General features: G+C 57.3%; 1 protein-coding gene across 5 annotated transcripts in view; it reads left to right on the top strand.

Moving 5' to 3' along the window:
• ARL15 (ADP ribosylation factor like GTPase 15) overlaps positions 1–14,218 on the top strand; it is a 211,566-nt gene that overhangs the window by 15,844 nt on the left and 181,504 nt on the right. The window lies entirely within an intron of this gene.

Below are 14,218 nucleotides of genomic sequence, written 5' to 3'. Positions count from 1 at the left end.
GCAGCTCTTGGCAGGGGAGATCCTGGCGGGCTGCCTGGGGGTGGTGGTGGAATCCGCTCGCACCTGTGGGCTGACGCCAGGGGTGCTGCCAAGCCCCCAGCAGTGCTGGTCAGCCCTGAGCCGCCTGCCCAGGGGCCGGCCGGGCTGGGTGGAGCCCCTGCTCAGGCGGTGGGGGAGCGGAGGCTTTGGGGGCCGTGTGGTGTTGGGCCTCTCGCCTGGCACGGGGGCGCCGGGAGTTGGCTGTATCCTTGGTCTTTGATCGCCCCGCCTTGCTCGATGGCTGTATCGTGTGTGGGATGTGCTTGCCTGCACCACAGAAAGAATGTGTCCAAGTGTTTTGGGATTTTTTTTCTCATGAGTCCTTGTCGATTCACTGAGACGCCCTGAGCCCCTTTCTTACTTAAAAAGTAAGGGAGGAAAGGCTGCCGGTTTTATGTGTTCGGACTCTGCAACTGAAATGAGCAAGAGGAAGGGGATTATAAGCCTGTGGCAGACACGCTGGGGACACCGCGTCTAAGGTGGGTGAGCGTGTGCAGGTGCAGGGCTGAGGACTGAGCATGTGGAGGCGGATGGAGCCGCCGCCGGAGCCAGGAGACGCCAGTCCGTCCCCCGCCTTCCTCCCCCCCCCTCCGCCCACCGGGAGACAGCCCTCTCTCCAGACGCTGAGGGGAGATGATGTGTATTTAGCCTTAGCCCCGGAAGCGGTTCCCAGGGCTCCAGGGCTCCGGGGGAGAAAGGTCCCACAGTCTGGGCTGGACTTGCCCTCCCGCCGACCCGGGCAGGTGGAGGCGCGAGGTGGAGAGAAAGGCTCCTAAACCAGGCGTCCCTCCCAGGAGGACGCTCCTCCCGGCGTGTGGCCCCGTGCTCCCCCCGCAAGGCCAGCGGGCACAGGGGTGATCTCGTCCGCGAGACAGAGGCGCCCTGTGTGGGTCTGGACGAGCTTGGCCTGAGCAGAGCTCACGGGGCTTCGGTCGGGGGGAAGGAGGAGCGAGTCCAGCCAGGAGTCCGCAGGACAGTGGCGGGTCTGTGCGTCCATGGACCTGGCAATGGGACCGGCCACACGTGACATGGACCTTCTGTGCCTTCTGCGGCCAGGTCAGCTGGGCTGAACTGTGGGTCAGAGGGCACCTCCCTTCTGGTGACAGGGTGAGGGCAGGTGGGGTGAACTGGGTCAGAGGGCACGAGGGGCACAGGGGCCTCCCTAGGAGCGTCAGAGCCGTGGCCCCCCACTTCTCTCAGGGGGACAGGACGGTCAGGGGCAGTGCGTGGCCTTGGACCTGGCGTGTCTGGAAGCAGGATGAGGGCTGGGGTGGGACTTGAGTGTCTAGGGCAGGGGTGGGCAAACTTTTTGACTCGAGGGCCACAATGGGTTCTTAAACTGGACCGGAGGCCGGAACAAAAGCATGGATGGAGTGTTTGTGTGGACTAATATAAATTCAAAGTAAACACCATTACATAAGAGGGTACGGTCTTTTTTTTCAATAGTTTTATTCATTTCAAACGGGCCGGATTCGGCCCGCGGGCCGTAGTTTGGCCACGGCTGGTCTAGGGCCTTCCTGACCCCTGTGACCAGAACTCGAAGCTCAGAGGTCTGGATGGAGGGAGCACAGGGCCCACGGCCTCATGGTTCACCCCCCCCACACACACACCTGCATGCACTAAAGTCCCATTAGTGATGAGTGAGATTTGAACACATGGTACCAGCAAGATACTGTGTGTGGAGAGTGATGTGGCTTCGTGTAAACCGGCTTTTGAAACTGGAGCTCGGCTGGGACAGTCTGCTTGGTCCGGGCGTGTTCCTCCGGGGATGCAGGATGCGTCCCTTCTCTCGGGTCAGGACCGGGCCCGGCAGACCTTTGCCGGCAGCCCTGAGGGGCCCCTCCCGTCTTGGCGCTCTCTCTCTCTCTCTCTCTCTCTCTCTCTCTCTCTCTCTCCCTCCCCTGACCTGCAGGGGCCGGGCCTCCTTCCTCGGTGACCGGCACAGCAGCCCATCCGGGTCCTACACGGTCCTGGTCTCAGCCCCCAGCTGCCCCACCTACTGTCCCACCTCGTGTCCGGCCCCAGGCCTGACCGCCCCATCCAGCCTCTCCTCCCTGCTGCCCTGAGCTGGTCAGCAGCCCCAGGCTGAGTGCAGGTCTGACAGTGAAAGCCCGACCTCCAGGCGGTCTGTAAGGCGCCCTGCGGAGCCAGCCGAACCTGCTCGCCTTCTCGCGGCCTGCTGCCCTGCCTCTGCCCTCTGCCCTCTGCCCTGCCTGCTGCCCACTGCCCTGCCCGGTGTCGTGTGCTCCGGGCACACATGGCTGTTTTCGGCGCCGTCTGAGCTGTTGTCCCCAGCAGCCTTTGCGTGTGCAGATCTCACATCCTGGAGGGATTGCTGTCTCCTCTCCCGGGAAGCCGGCGGTGACTGCGACCCTGGTCAGTGCTCCTCCGGTGTCCCTTTCCTGCACCCTGGAGCCCCTGGCAGCCTCTTCGTGTCTCACCCTTCGCCGCCCTTTCGTCCTCCGACTGGACGGGCAGCAGAGGCCGTCTCTGTTTCCTCTCCTCAGCCTCTGAGGGCTGTGACCGTGGTCACTGGGCACCCCGACTGGTACTGAGAACTTGCTGAGCGTGCTAAGGCCGCTGTAGGTGATGTCGCCAGCTCACAGCCTCGCAGAGAAGGTGCCGTTATCCCCGTGTCACGGTGCGGGCGTGGGGTCGAATGTCGTCGCCCCGCGGCGGGGACAGGCGTGGAGCCAGGTCTGGGCTGGCTGGAAGCCCTTCACCAGCACACGGCTCCTCCCCGATGGTGACCTTCAGGTGAACCTGTGGGACTTACTGGAGAACCGTTCTCGACAGTCCTTGTCTTTTATCCAGTGACACGTCTGCAAGGCCAGGCCGGCTGTTTTGCAGCACATGTGTCCGCTTCGCGCCGTGTGATGGTTTCTTCATGTTGAGCTTCGTGCTGAACACTTTTGCCCAGAGTTTTGTGTCGGCGACGTCGTGTCCGCAGTGCATGTCACCAGGGGCGGGTGTTGCTGATGTATCTCACCGTGTGACCGACAGATGCTCTTTAAGTTCATAAGTAACCCCCAGGTCTGAGGCTGACACGTGCTGGCTTCACCAGATTCACAGACTACCCCACTGAGAGCCTCAGGGTCCCTCATGCATTTACTAGTCATCTGTATTTCTCTCTTTTTTCAGTCCTCACCTGGGGATATTTTTTCCCATTGATTTCTAGAGAGAGTGGAAGGGAGGGAGGAAGGAAGAGAGAGAAAGACATTGACACAGAGAGACACTGATTGGTTGCCCCCCACATGGACCCCGACCAGGGCTGGGGGTCGAACCTGCAACTGAGGTACATGCCCTTGACCGGGAATTGACCCTGGGACCCTTCATCCATGGCTGATGGTCTAACCACTGAGCACCCGGCCAGGGCCATCTGTATTGCCTCCTGACAGCTCGGTGGCACGCTTCGAGGTAAGACACTAAGCCCGTGTCGTGTGGCTTGCTGAAGCCTCGGGGTGTTTTCAGACCTGCGGTGTCTTGATCTGGATGGAACCTAGAGGCTTTTCCTTCCCTGGACCTCGGTGCTAACACGCAGCGCACCTCTCCAGGCAGGCTTGGGGTGGGCCGCGTGCGGCTGGAGGCGGAGCTGAGCTGGGCCCCGGGTGTGTTCTGTCGCGGGAGGTGAAGGCCTCCGGCCTATGCTGCCGCCTTCATGCTCAGGGCCAGGGGCGTGGGGTCGTGGCCCCAGCGAATGCATCTCCAGTGGAGAGGAGTTCTAACGGTATCGTCTCTACTAACTGGACTTCATGGGTGGAGAGGGGTTTGACTGTAGGTAGCCTATTTATTTATTTATTTTTTATTTATTTATTTTTTATATTTTATTGATTTTTTACAGAGAGGAAGGGAGAGGGATAGAGAGTTAGAAACATCGATGAGAGAGAAACATCGACCAGCTGCCTCCTGCACACCCCCTACCGGGGATGTGCCCGCAACCAAGGTACATACCCTTGGCCGGAATCGAACCTGGGACCTTTCAGTCCGCAGGCCGACGCTCTATCCTCTGAGCCAAACCGGTTAGGGCTAGCCTATTTATTTTAAGGCAAAACAAAGAAGAGCGCGGAGGAAATCGGCCGAGTTACAGTGGCCGTTCCCCACAAAGGGCCTTTGTGCGCGGTCTCGCTCCTGGTTATCAATTGTAGCTTCGAGGTTGGGTGGGGAGGCTTTTTCTTGATAAGAAACATGGGGAGTTATTAATTCAGGAACTCACAGTATTTTTAATTTTCCTTTTGAAGTGACGTGGTCCCCCTGACAAGGGTGTATCCCGTGGATGGAAATTTCCACCCGGGGAAACGGCATTTGTGTGTTGCCTTTCCCGGATGGCGGAGTTTGTTTTCCTTTATCCTCGCCCGAGGATATTTTTTCCCATTGGTTTTTTTAGAGAGAGTGGAGGGGGAGAGGCAGAGAGAGAGAGAGAGAGAGAAATATTGATGTGAGAGAGACATATCGATTGGTTGCCTCCCCGCTCGGGGCCGGGGATCGAACCTGTAACCGTGTAAATGCCCTTCACTGGGAATCATACCCGAGACCTGGCAGTCCTGGGGCCAGCGCTCTAACCACTGAGGGAACCGATCGGGGCTGGAGCTGTTTTCTTGACAGATGTGCAGTGGTTAGTCCTGGGGCCTAGCCTTTGTCTGGACGGGTAGGGTCACTTGTTTTGTCGATGATGGAAAGTTACTCTTGAACACAGCGGCTGCCAGGCCGTGGTGCACTCGCCCCATCGTGCGGGGACACAGGATTAGTCCTGTGCGTGCAGAGGGAAACGCTGACCGTGCAGGGGCTGGCCTTGGCGGTGGAGAGCTCAGCGATTCCCACAGCCGCGTGACTCGTCCATCACACACGTGACTGCACGCGAGACGCGCTGTACCTGGTGCTGGTGTGGACTGGGTAGGGCAGCGGTTCTCAACTTGTGGATCACGACCCCTTTGGCGGTCCAATGACCCTTTCACAGGGGTCGCCTAAGACCATCCTGCATATCAGATATTTACATGACGATTCATAACAGTAGCAACATGACAGTTATGAAGTATTGACAAGCTACAGTGTGATAATGCCCTAGAATTAGGAGGAAGAGGAACATTTCCATAAAGACTTACTTTCTATGTTACCGTGGGTCTGTCAACATTTGTTGCCTATTTGTGTTGATCAATTGTTGACCAATAATTTCATAAACTCATAAGGACAATTTAAAAAAAAATATTTAAAATTTAAAATGTAAGATGCCAATTTCATTTGCAGGGAAGCACGATAGAGTGATCAGTAAACAATTTTCAAGACATTCCGCCGGCAACGTGGAGGTGACCTATGACTTCAAGAAAAATGATAAAAGCAAAATGATAAGAGACTGCACAGGAGCTTTCTTTTTAAAAAGTAATGTTTTTCTTTTCCTTTTTAAAAAATATATTCTGATTGATTTCGGAGAGGAAGAGAGAGGGAGAGAGAGATAGAGACATCAGTGATGAGAGAGAATCATTGATCAGCTGTACGCCCCTACTGGGGATCAAGGCTACGACCCAGGCATGTGCCCTTGACTGGAATGGACCCGGGGACCCTTCAGTCCACAGGCCAACGCTCTGTCCACTGAGCCAAGCCGGCCAGGGCTAAAAAGTAATGTTTTCCAGATTCTGTGTTATTTAGAGAGCCCTTGTTCATGGAAGAGATTGAGTTTGTGTCCAATGTGGGCATTCACAGGTCAGCGTGTAGACGTGCCGTGACGGCCAGGGGTTAGGAGCGGTGAGCGGTGCTGCGCCTGCGATGCAGAAGGCACGGTGTGGTGCGGGCGCAGAGCAGACGACCTGGGCTTCAGCGTGGGGGTGGGAGGCCCTGCTGGGTGGTGGTCGGAGGGAGGTTTGCAGAGCGGGGCTTGTCCGGCTCAGCGGCACCGTTGTCCGATCACTCCTGACCCAGAGGTGCGCCCTCATTACGCGTCTCGGGTGGACGGTGTGACTGGCAGTCTCCCCAGTGGGGAGCATGGCCCTTTGCCCTGAGGCCCAGTGGTCACTGGGTTCCTGCTTCTTTTCTCCCTGGGCCCTGGGTGTAGACAGTGGCCGGGAAGCACAGGCCTACATCTTCCTTATGATCTTACATTTATGACTCAGTCCTCATCTTTCCAGGTGGTGACCCCTGCCCCTGCCCGCACTGTGGGGTAGAGCGATGTCAAGCGGCATTTGCGTCTGCGTGTTGATGCCCTCGTCTCCTGTTTGTCAGCGAGAGGATAGGCTCACGGGAAGGCCATTCTGCAGCTTTATCTGCACATCATGCTGGGTGGGGTGTCACAAAGCCACTCATAACATGAGACTTTTCCAATCTATTCTTTATGAATGTGCGCTGCGCGTCAGCCTGTGATTAATGTGCTTTAAACCCCATAGCGCTTTGCTGTTGGCCCTGTAATCGCTGCCTTAACATTTCCCGACCATTGTGGCCGCGACGGGGAAATTCGCAGCCCCTCATCCTGCCCGAGTCCACCTGGCCGCGGAGATAAGCGCCGGCCGCGCTGGCTCCCGTCATCCCGTTACTCCCAAAGCCCGTGCCTGGCGGGAGGAGTCAGAGTGCCTCTCATTAGCCAATTTCCTGCCGACACTTTTAATGTGGAAGGAACATAAACTGGATTTTTTTTTTTTGGGGGGGGAGGGGTGAGCTAATGGTGGAATGAGCTGGAACCTTTCACCGGTTTGGAACTGGGAAAAGGCTCCCTCTGATGAGGTCACACGAGGATCCCGGCGCGGCTCCCGTGGTGCTGGCCGGGAAGGAGAGAGCAGTGCACCTGCCCGACACCTGATCTGTTGGAGGAGGAAGAAGCTGTTTGCTGTCTAGGAAGAGGGAACAAGCCCTCCAAACTGCAGGCGTGGGATCCACAATAATAAAAGCTAATGTGCTGATTAGACCGAACGTCCTTCTGGACGACCTTCCGGACGATCTTCCGGACGACCTTCCAGTCGAAGCCGGGGCTGCGGTCCCTGCCGAGTGCTGTGCTGGGGTTGGAGGAGGGACTAGACTAGCTGTTCTCAGGTCGCTCGGGGCACATGCCACACGGTGACACACGGAGAGAAGCCAGACTCCTCGGGGCCTCGGTGGATGGCAGATCTAGTCCCAGGATTCCCATGCCCTCCTTCTGCCCAGTCCAGCTTGACCAGGGCCCATTGCACTTCTCCTCTATGCCCAGCGAGGCTCCAGGGGGGACCCACCTCCTGACCCCGAGGAGCCACCGATGGCCCCAGAGGCTCGCCGAGTCCCTTTGTAAAGCTGAGCTGAGCACGTGGGCCCGTTATCAGAACCCGTCCTGCTGACTCCAGCCGGCGGGATCGCGGAGGACAGACCCGGTGCTGCAGGCAGGAGCGGGGCTGCTCCGGCTGTGGCTGCAGGAAGCGTGATCCCGACTGGATGCTGGTCCAGCACTGCCCCGGGCTCCGGCCGCCAGGCTGGGATGTGGACTGTCCAGTCCGTCCACATTCTCCTGGGATACGGCCCAGAGAAAAGTCACGAGTTCCCTTCGGGCCTGAAACAGGAAGCCTGAGCGTCGCCCAGAGCTTGGGAGCCACCTCCTTCCGTCCCACCTTCAGCTGCAGAGGACAGATTTTGGGGGTGAGGGTCGGCCATGGGAGGCGCCCGGTGAGGGGGGACCAGGCGGTGAGCGGGGCCAGGCGGTGAGCAGGGCCAGGTGTGGCTGTGCCTCCTGCATGGACAGGGGGAGGTTTCCGTCCAATGTACGTGTCCTCTCACACGGGATCTTCTGCGTGGCTCCAGGGCTTCTCCCAGGGCTGCTGCTGCTCACCGTGCACCAGCCTGAGGGAATCGGGGTCCTAGAGAGGGGTGGCCTCCATCCTCTCCCCAACACCCCGTTTTCTCCTGAGTTGTCTGCTGCTTCAGAGCCACACTTTAAGGTGGAGCTAGTTAGAAATGACACGGGAATAAAGTGAAAACGTGCCAGCCGGCACGGCTCGGTGGTTGAGCATGACCTATGAACCTGGAGGGCACCTGCCTAACTTGCCGGCTCCATCCCCGGGAGGGGGCGTACAGCAGGCGGCTGATCAGTGTTTCCCTCTCGTCGATGTTTCTCTCTCTCCCTCTCCCTCTCTCCCTAAAATCAATAAAAACATTGAAAAATAAAATAAAAATGCACCGCCCCTTCGTGTGTGCCCACCCGGTAGGTGGTCGGTTTCGGACGCTCGGAGCCCCGCCTCCTGGTGGCCAGTGCGGCCCCCGCACAGCTCTGTGCCCACAGCACCCGCCTCCACCCAAGTGTGTTTTGCAAACACAAGGTGTTACTGTTTTGGCAGCAAGTAACGTAAGTCAATACCCGGTTGTTTCTCTGCGGCTCTGAAAGGAAACCTGAGGGAGAGAAACCAGTGATTGTGGTCTGAGCAGGGGCCTGCTGGCGCGGAGGCACTGCCCCGCGTGGGCTCAGGACGCTCCTGCCCACCGCCCAGGTTATTCCTTACCCAGAACGTTTGCATTTCTTTTACAATTATTATTACAATAAAAATTCATCAAACAGCCCTAACCGGTTTGGCTCAGTGGATAGAGCGTCGGCCTGAGGACTGAAAGGTCCCAGGTTCGATTCTGGTCAAGGGCATGTACCTTGATTGCGGGCACATCCCCAGTGGTGAGTGTGTAGGAGGCAGCTGATCGATGTTTCTCTCTCATCGATGTTTCTAACTATCCCTCTCCCTTCCTCTCTGTAAAAAATCAATAAAATATATTTAAAAAAAATTTCATTGAACAGCTCACTTGCTGATGTGTAGTTGAGCTTGGTCCCGCATGGCCACTGGCCCTGGCGTGGTTGCCACTTACCTCGGCGGCTTAATATGATCCCGTTTCTAGATGGGAGTTCCCGGAGGAGAGGAGCTCGGCCCCTTCTGTCGCCAGCTCATCGCAGGCCGGTGTGGGCTGCTGTGTGAGCCGCTGGGATGGAGGGCTGTTGCCGAGTCAGGGCTGGGCCAGGCTTGGGGGCGATGCCTTAGTGGGGGGCGTGGGCAGCGTGAGCTTCTAATGTAAACATCTATGATTATTTCTTCAAGTTGAGGCCCTCGGTGTGAAACTGTCGAGTCCAAGGTATGGACCATTCATTCATTCATTCATTCTTCACCCAAGACATTCTTCCATTGATCTTTAGAGCGAGTGGGAGGGTGGGAGAGAGACAGAAACATCGATGTGAGAGAAACACATCGGTTGGTTGCCTCCCGCACGCGTTCCAACCAGGGTCGGGGATCGAGCCTGCAACTGAGGCACGTGCCCTTGACCAGAACCAAACCCGGGACCCTGCGGTTTGCGGGCCGACACTGAGCGACACCGGCCCGGGCGCTGCAGGCGTTTCAAACAGGAAGCGCAGTCGCTTGGAGGAACTGGAGATAAAGGTACTTGCTCCATGCACCTGGGACTCGGAGCCTGTGGGCCTGCGGCTTTCGGGAAAGCTCACGGGTGACCTGACCACACCCCTTTATAACAGGCCCCAGCTGCGCCCCAAACTCAGCCTTAGGAACAGCGAGGGGCAGGCTGGGTGCCCTGGGACCCCCACACGGGAGGGTGCTGCAGCGAGATCTGCTCAGGCTGTGTCCCCCAGTTGACAGTCAGTCGTGTGTCCTTAAACCAGTGGCTCTAATCTTCCTAACGCCGCAACCATTTAATGCAGTTCCTCATATTGTGGTGACCCCCAACCATAAAATTATTCTCGTGGCTACTTCATAACTGTCATTTTGCTACTGTGATGAATCGTCATGTAAATATCTGATATGCAGGATGTATTTTCATTGTTACAAATTGAACATAAAGCATAGTGATGAATCACAAAAACAATATGTGATTATTTATGTGTTTCCGATGGTCTCAGGCGACCCCTGTGAATGGGTCGTTCGGCCCCCAAAGGGGTGGCGACCCGCAGGTTGAGAACTGCTGCTCTGAAGTCTTGTCTTGCTGAGTGTGATGATCGTGTGGAGCGTCCTCTGCCCGGACAGGGACAATCACATGCAAATGAGCACTTAGCACCGCGGAGCCGAGAGCGGCTCCTTGGCTTCAGTTCGGAGCATGCCTGCGTGTTCTCGGCCACCGTGGTCTTTAAAATATATGTTTCATTGATTTCAGAGAGGAAGGGAGAGGGAGAGAGAGAAACATCCATGATGAGAGAGAATTACTGACCGGCTGCCCCCTGCAGGCCCCCCACTGGGGATCCAGCCCGCCACCCGGGCCTGTGCCCTGACCAGAATCGAACCCTGACCTCCTGGGTCATATAGGTCGACGCTCAACCACGGAGCCACACTGGCCGGGCCCTGCTGAGCTTCTGCAGTGTGTGTTTTCATCATGAAAAGTGCGAGGCACGAATTAAGGCTCACGTCATTGTTTGCCTGGCTTCCTGCCTCTGGGGGAGGGGTCCGTGAATCACTTCCTGGCTGCGTGCGGTGGATGGTGTGTGGTCGCCAGCTCGTCCAAGGCTGAGGACCAGGGAAGGGGAAAGGGACTTCCGTTCGCGGCAGCGCCCCGGGAGACAGGTCTGCAGTGAACTTTTCTGTTTCATTGTCTGTTCCCTCCCGGGCGTGCACTGTGTTTCAGCGAGACCGGCCCCGTGGCCTGGCGACCCGCACTGCGTCCACCTGAAATTCCAGAGCCGGCGGGTCCCGGGACCAGATGCCCATAGACTCCATCCTCTGCGCTGCCCGCGGGGCCCTCTCCCCAGACCCTCCATCTCCAACGCCCTGCGCCCATGCAGCCAGCTCTTCGCGGCCGCCTCGGTGACCCCCGCCCACGGCCCGTGTCCCAGCATCTCTTCTTTCCACGGTCACAGTCACGGTCACGGTCTCGTCCAGACCCAGGGCTGCAGGTCCTTCTCTGTGTGACGACTTCATGTCCCCTCAGAGGTCCCTGCACCTGTTCTTCCTCCCACCCCTGAGCCAGCAAGGGCTCCACAGCCGGGCAAGATCCCTCTCCTTAACCATGAGCTTCAGCAGCCTTCCTTCCCTCCTTCACGTGCTTCTGTATTGTCTGTGTTTCCTCCACGGCCCCTCCCAGGCGGTCAGCCCACGGGGCACGTCCTGTCCCCTCTTGAACTTTTCCTGTTGTCCCCACACCCTTTTCTATCTCCTGGAGTCTGACTCTCTCCGTCCACTCCATTCTCTGCTCTATAAAGATGTTCCTGCCCGTCCGGCGGGGCTCAGCACTGACCCATGAACCAGGAGGTCACGGTTTGATTCCCGGTCAGGCCACCTGCCCAGGTCATTGGCTCGATCCCCAGTGTGGGGCGTGCAGGAGGCAGCCAAGGGGTGTTTTTCTCTCTCAGCCACATTTCTTTTCCTCCCTTCCTCTTTCTGAAACCAATTAAAAAAAAATGAGAGTAATTGTAGGAGTTGATTGAAAGGTAGAATTGTAGAATTGGTAGCTTTTTTTGTTGTTGGTAATCCTCACCTGAGGATATTTTTCCATTGATTTTTAGAGAGAGTGGAAGGGAGGGGGAGTGACACAGAGAGAGAAACATCGATGTGGGAGACACATCGATTATCTATTGGTTGCCTCCCGCAGGAGCCCCAACCAGGCTCGAGGATCGAGCCTGCAACCAAGGTACGTGCCCTTGGCCAGAATCGAACCCGGGACCCTTCAGTCCACAGGGCCGACACTCTATCCACTGAGCCAAACCAGCTAGGGCTGTAGCTTTTTAAAAAATGTTTTCTAAAAGGACTGTTTCAGCATTTTTAAAAACAGAACATTTAAGTATCTTTCTTGAAGCAGGCTCAGCCATCTTAGTGTTGTCTACATGCAAGCAGCGAGTGTGAGACTGAACCTAGAATCTGGCGTGTGAGTCGGGGAGGGACCACGGTGCCTGGACCTGGCGGAGCGTGCTGTGGGGACGCCAGGCCACCGCTCCGGGCAGCAGTTCTCACGTGCCATGAAGAGAGGCCAGTGCGGAGCTTTCCCGCGGGTGTGTCATGGGCACGTGTGTCCATGGGGCTGACTGTCCCTGAGCGGCTGGGCATGGCCCCTCCTGTTTCTTTATCAATTTGTTTCGACGGACGTAGCTTGAACATCGGTCATGGGAGGCGCTGGTCCCTTGGGAGGGCGTCCCCTGGGGATGGGATGTGCAGATGGCAGGCGACGCCCCTGAGATGTGCGGTGCGTGTGCTGATTGGAGGTGTCGTGTGCAGACGGCACGGTGCGCGGTGCGGGGGGCGGGCAGCGGGGTTTCTCCCCGAGGCCGTCCCGTCCTGTAACGGGGATTCAGGGCCCTGTGGCTGTTGGGGTTCCGTCCCACCCATCCTGGAGCGTGTTCCGTGTCTCAGGAGCTGCCACGTTTTCTGGGGTGAGTGAGAAATGGTTTCTGGAAGCAACAGGTGTGTTAACAGACATTTCAAGGTCATGTCATAAATGCTAAGACAGAGCGATGGGTGGGGGGCCAGCTGGGGTGCTGGTGGGGGAGGGAGGCCGAGGCCCAGGGGAGGCGATGGGCCTCGGGGTGGGAGCGGGTCCGCGTCAGCCTGGGGACCACGGGCGTTCCTCCCTCCTGAGGAGCCGCGTCCAGAGCCAGGCCGCGGCTGTCCACCCTCTCACCCGCCACCTTCGTCTCTTCTCTTTCACGTTTACCAACTCCCACGCGCGTTCGGGCCGGTTCTTCTGCTGTTGTTCGGTTTCCTTTCCTTTCACTTATTTTGCTGTACGTTTTGTCTCTGATCTGAGGTCTCGGCTTTCATGGCGCCCAAGCTGGCCCATTAGCCCAGTGACCAGCGGGTGGGTGTTGGGCAGAAGGGCCAGGTGGACACCCAGCACCTGGCGAGTGTGGCTCGTGTCCCAGCTCACGCAGTCCCCTTCCCAGACGCAGAGGAACGCAGGGCTGATTACACAGACGGGACTGTTCATGCCCTGCTGCCTGCCTTTGTGTCCGGACGCCTCGTGTTTTCTTCCCTCCCGTCCTTGGGGGCGTTTGGAAACGGTTTGGCAGAGGAAGTGTGCTTTGTTTTGAAGTTGCCGGTTCCCGCCGGCGTTCCCAGGGCGCCCGTGTTCCCAGCGTGTGAATTGCAGGATGTGTCCGGGGTCCTCCCTCCCGCAGACCCCCGTGCGTGGGCTGTTCTGGGAAATGTCATCCAGGGCCTCTGAAATCCCAGCTGAACGCTGTCACCGGCTGAACAGGAAACAGGTATAAATAACTATTCAGCTTTAATTCGGTCCCGCCACTTTCCCACACGTAGTTTACAATGTATTAAAACACACACATTTTTATCTAAAAACACACACACCCTTTAATTCCTCAACTTCCAGGCCACCTTTGGTAGGCGACTCTTTTCACGCTGATGTCTTTCCAGGGTAGTCTACCCTCCCTTTCGCAGGGCATGTGCCCTTGACAGATCCCTGAGTGGACGGACAAATGAAAAACTGGCCACAGATAGTTTTGCTCAGTGGTTAGAGCGTCGGCCTGTGGACTGAAGGGCCCCGGGTTCGATTCCGGTCAAGGGCACATGCCTGGGTTGCGGGCTTGATCCCCAGTAGGGGCCGTGCAGGAGGCAGCCGATCCATGATTCTCTCTCATCATTGATGTTTCTCTCTCTCTCTCCTTCTCCCTTCCTCTCTGAAATTAATAAAAAGATGTTAAAAAAAGAAAAGAAAAATGAAGAACCACAAAGGACTGCAGTGGCCACATCCCCCCGCCTGACCTGCTTTGAATCCCATGGGAATTGGCCTCGATAGCATCAGAAAGGCCCATCGTAGACGCGGGAGAGCCGTCCCCGGCGGCTCAGGAACCCGGACCCTCTTCTTGGCCCCGGTGCTCAGGCCCTGGGCCGTGCAGTCCCGCTGAGGCCGCAGCCCCTCAGCCCAGACCCGGCCCCTGTCTGGTCCGTCCACACATCACCTGCCTCTTGGAAAAGATTAAGCACTTCTGGATTTTGTTTGTCCAGAGAGGCTCTGTGCTTATTGAATCGGAGGGAGGACGTGAAAAGTTTTCTTATTTAGTCCGATTTCTGGCCAGTTTAACAGCAGCGAGAGGGACGTGACTGCCTGACCACGCACTGTTCCAGACTGCCTTCATGTCAGGCCCTCGAGGCGCAGTGGCTGCCAGGTACTCGTGTGAAGTCGCTAATTTCTTCCGCATATCAGAGGACGGGCTTGGCAAGTGCTTGCAGAGCTTCCCTGAGAGCCCGGGGGACAGGACGGGCACTGCCCTGGGTTATATTTAGAGGAACTGGTGGGAGGGAAGATTGATGGT

The sequence above is a fragment of the Myotis daubentonii genome, chromosome 4, assembly GCF_963259705.1.
Source record: "Myotis daubentonii chromosome 4, mMyoDau2.1, whole genome shotgun sequence".
Lineage (NCBI taxonomy): Eukaryota > Metazoa > Chordata > Mammalia > Chiroptera > Vespertilionidae > Myotis > Myotis daubentonii.
The sequence above is the reverse complement of the archived record's forward strand: the minus strand, read 5'-3'. Positions and strand labels throughout refer to the sequence as shown.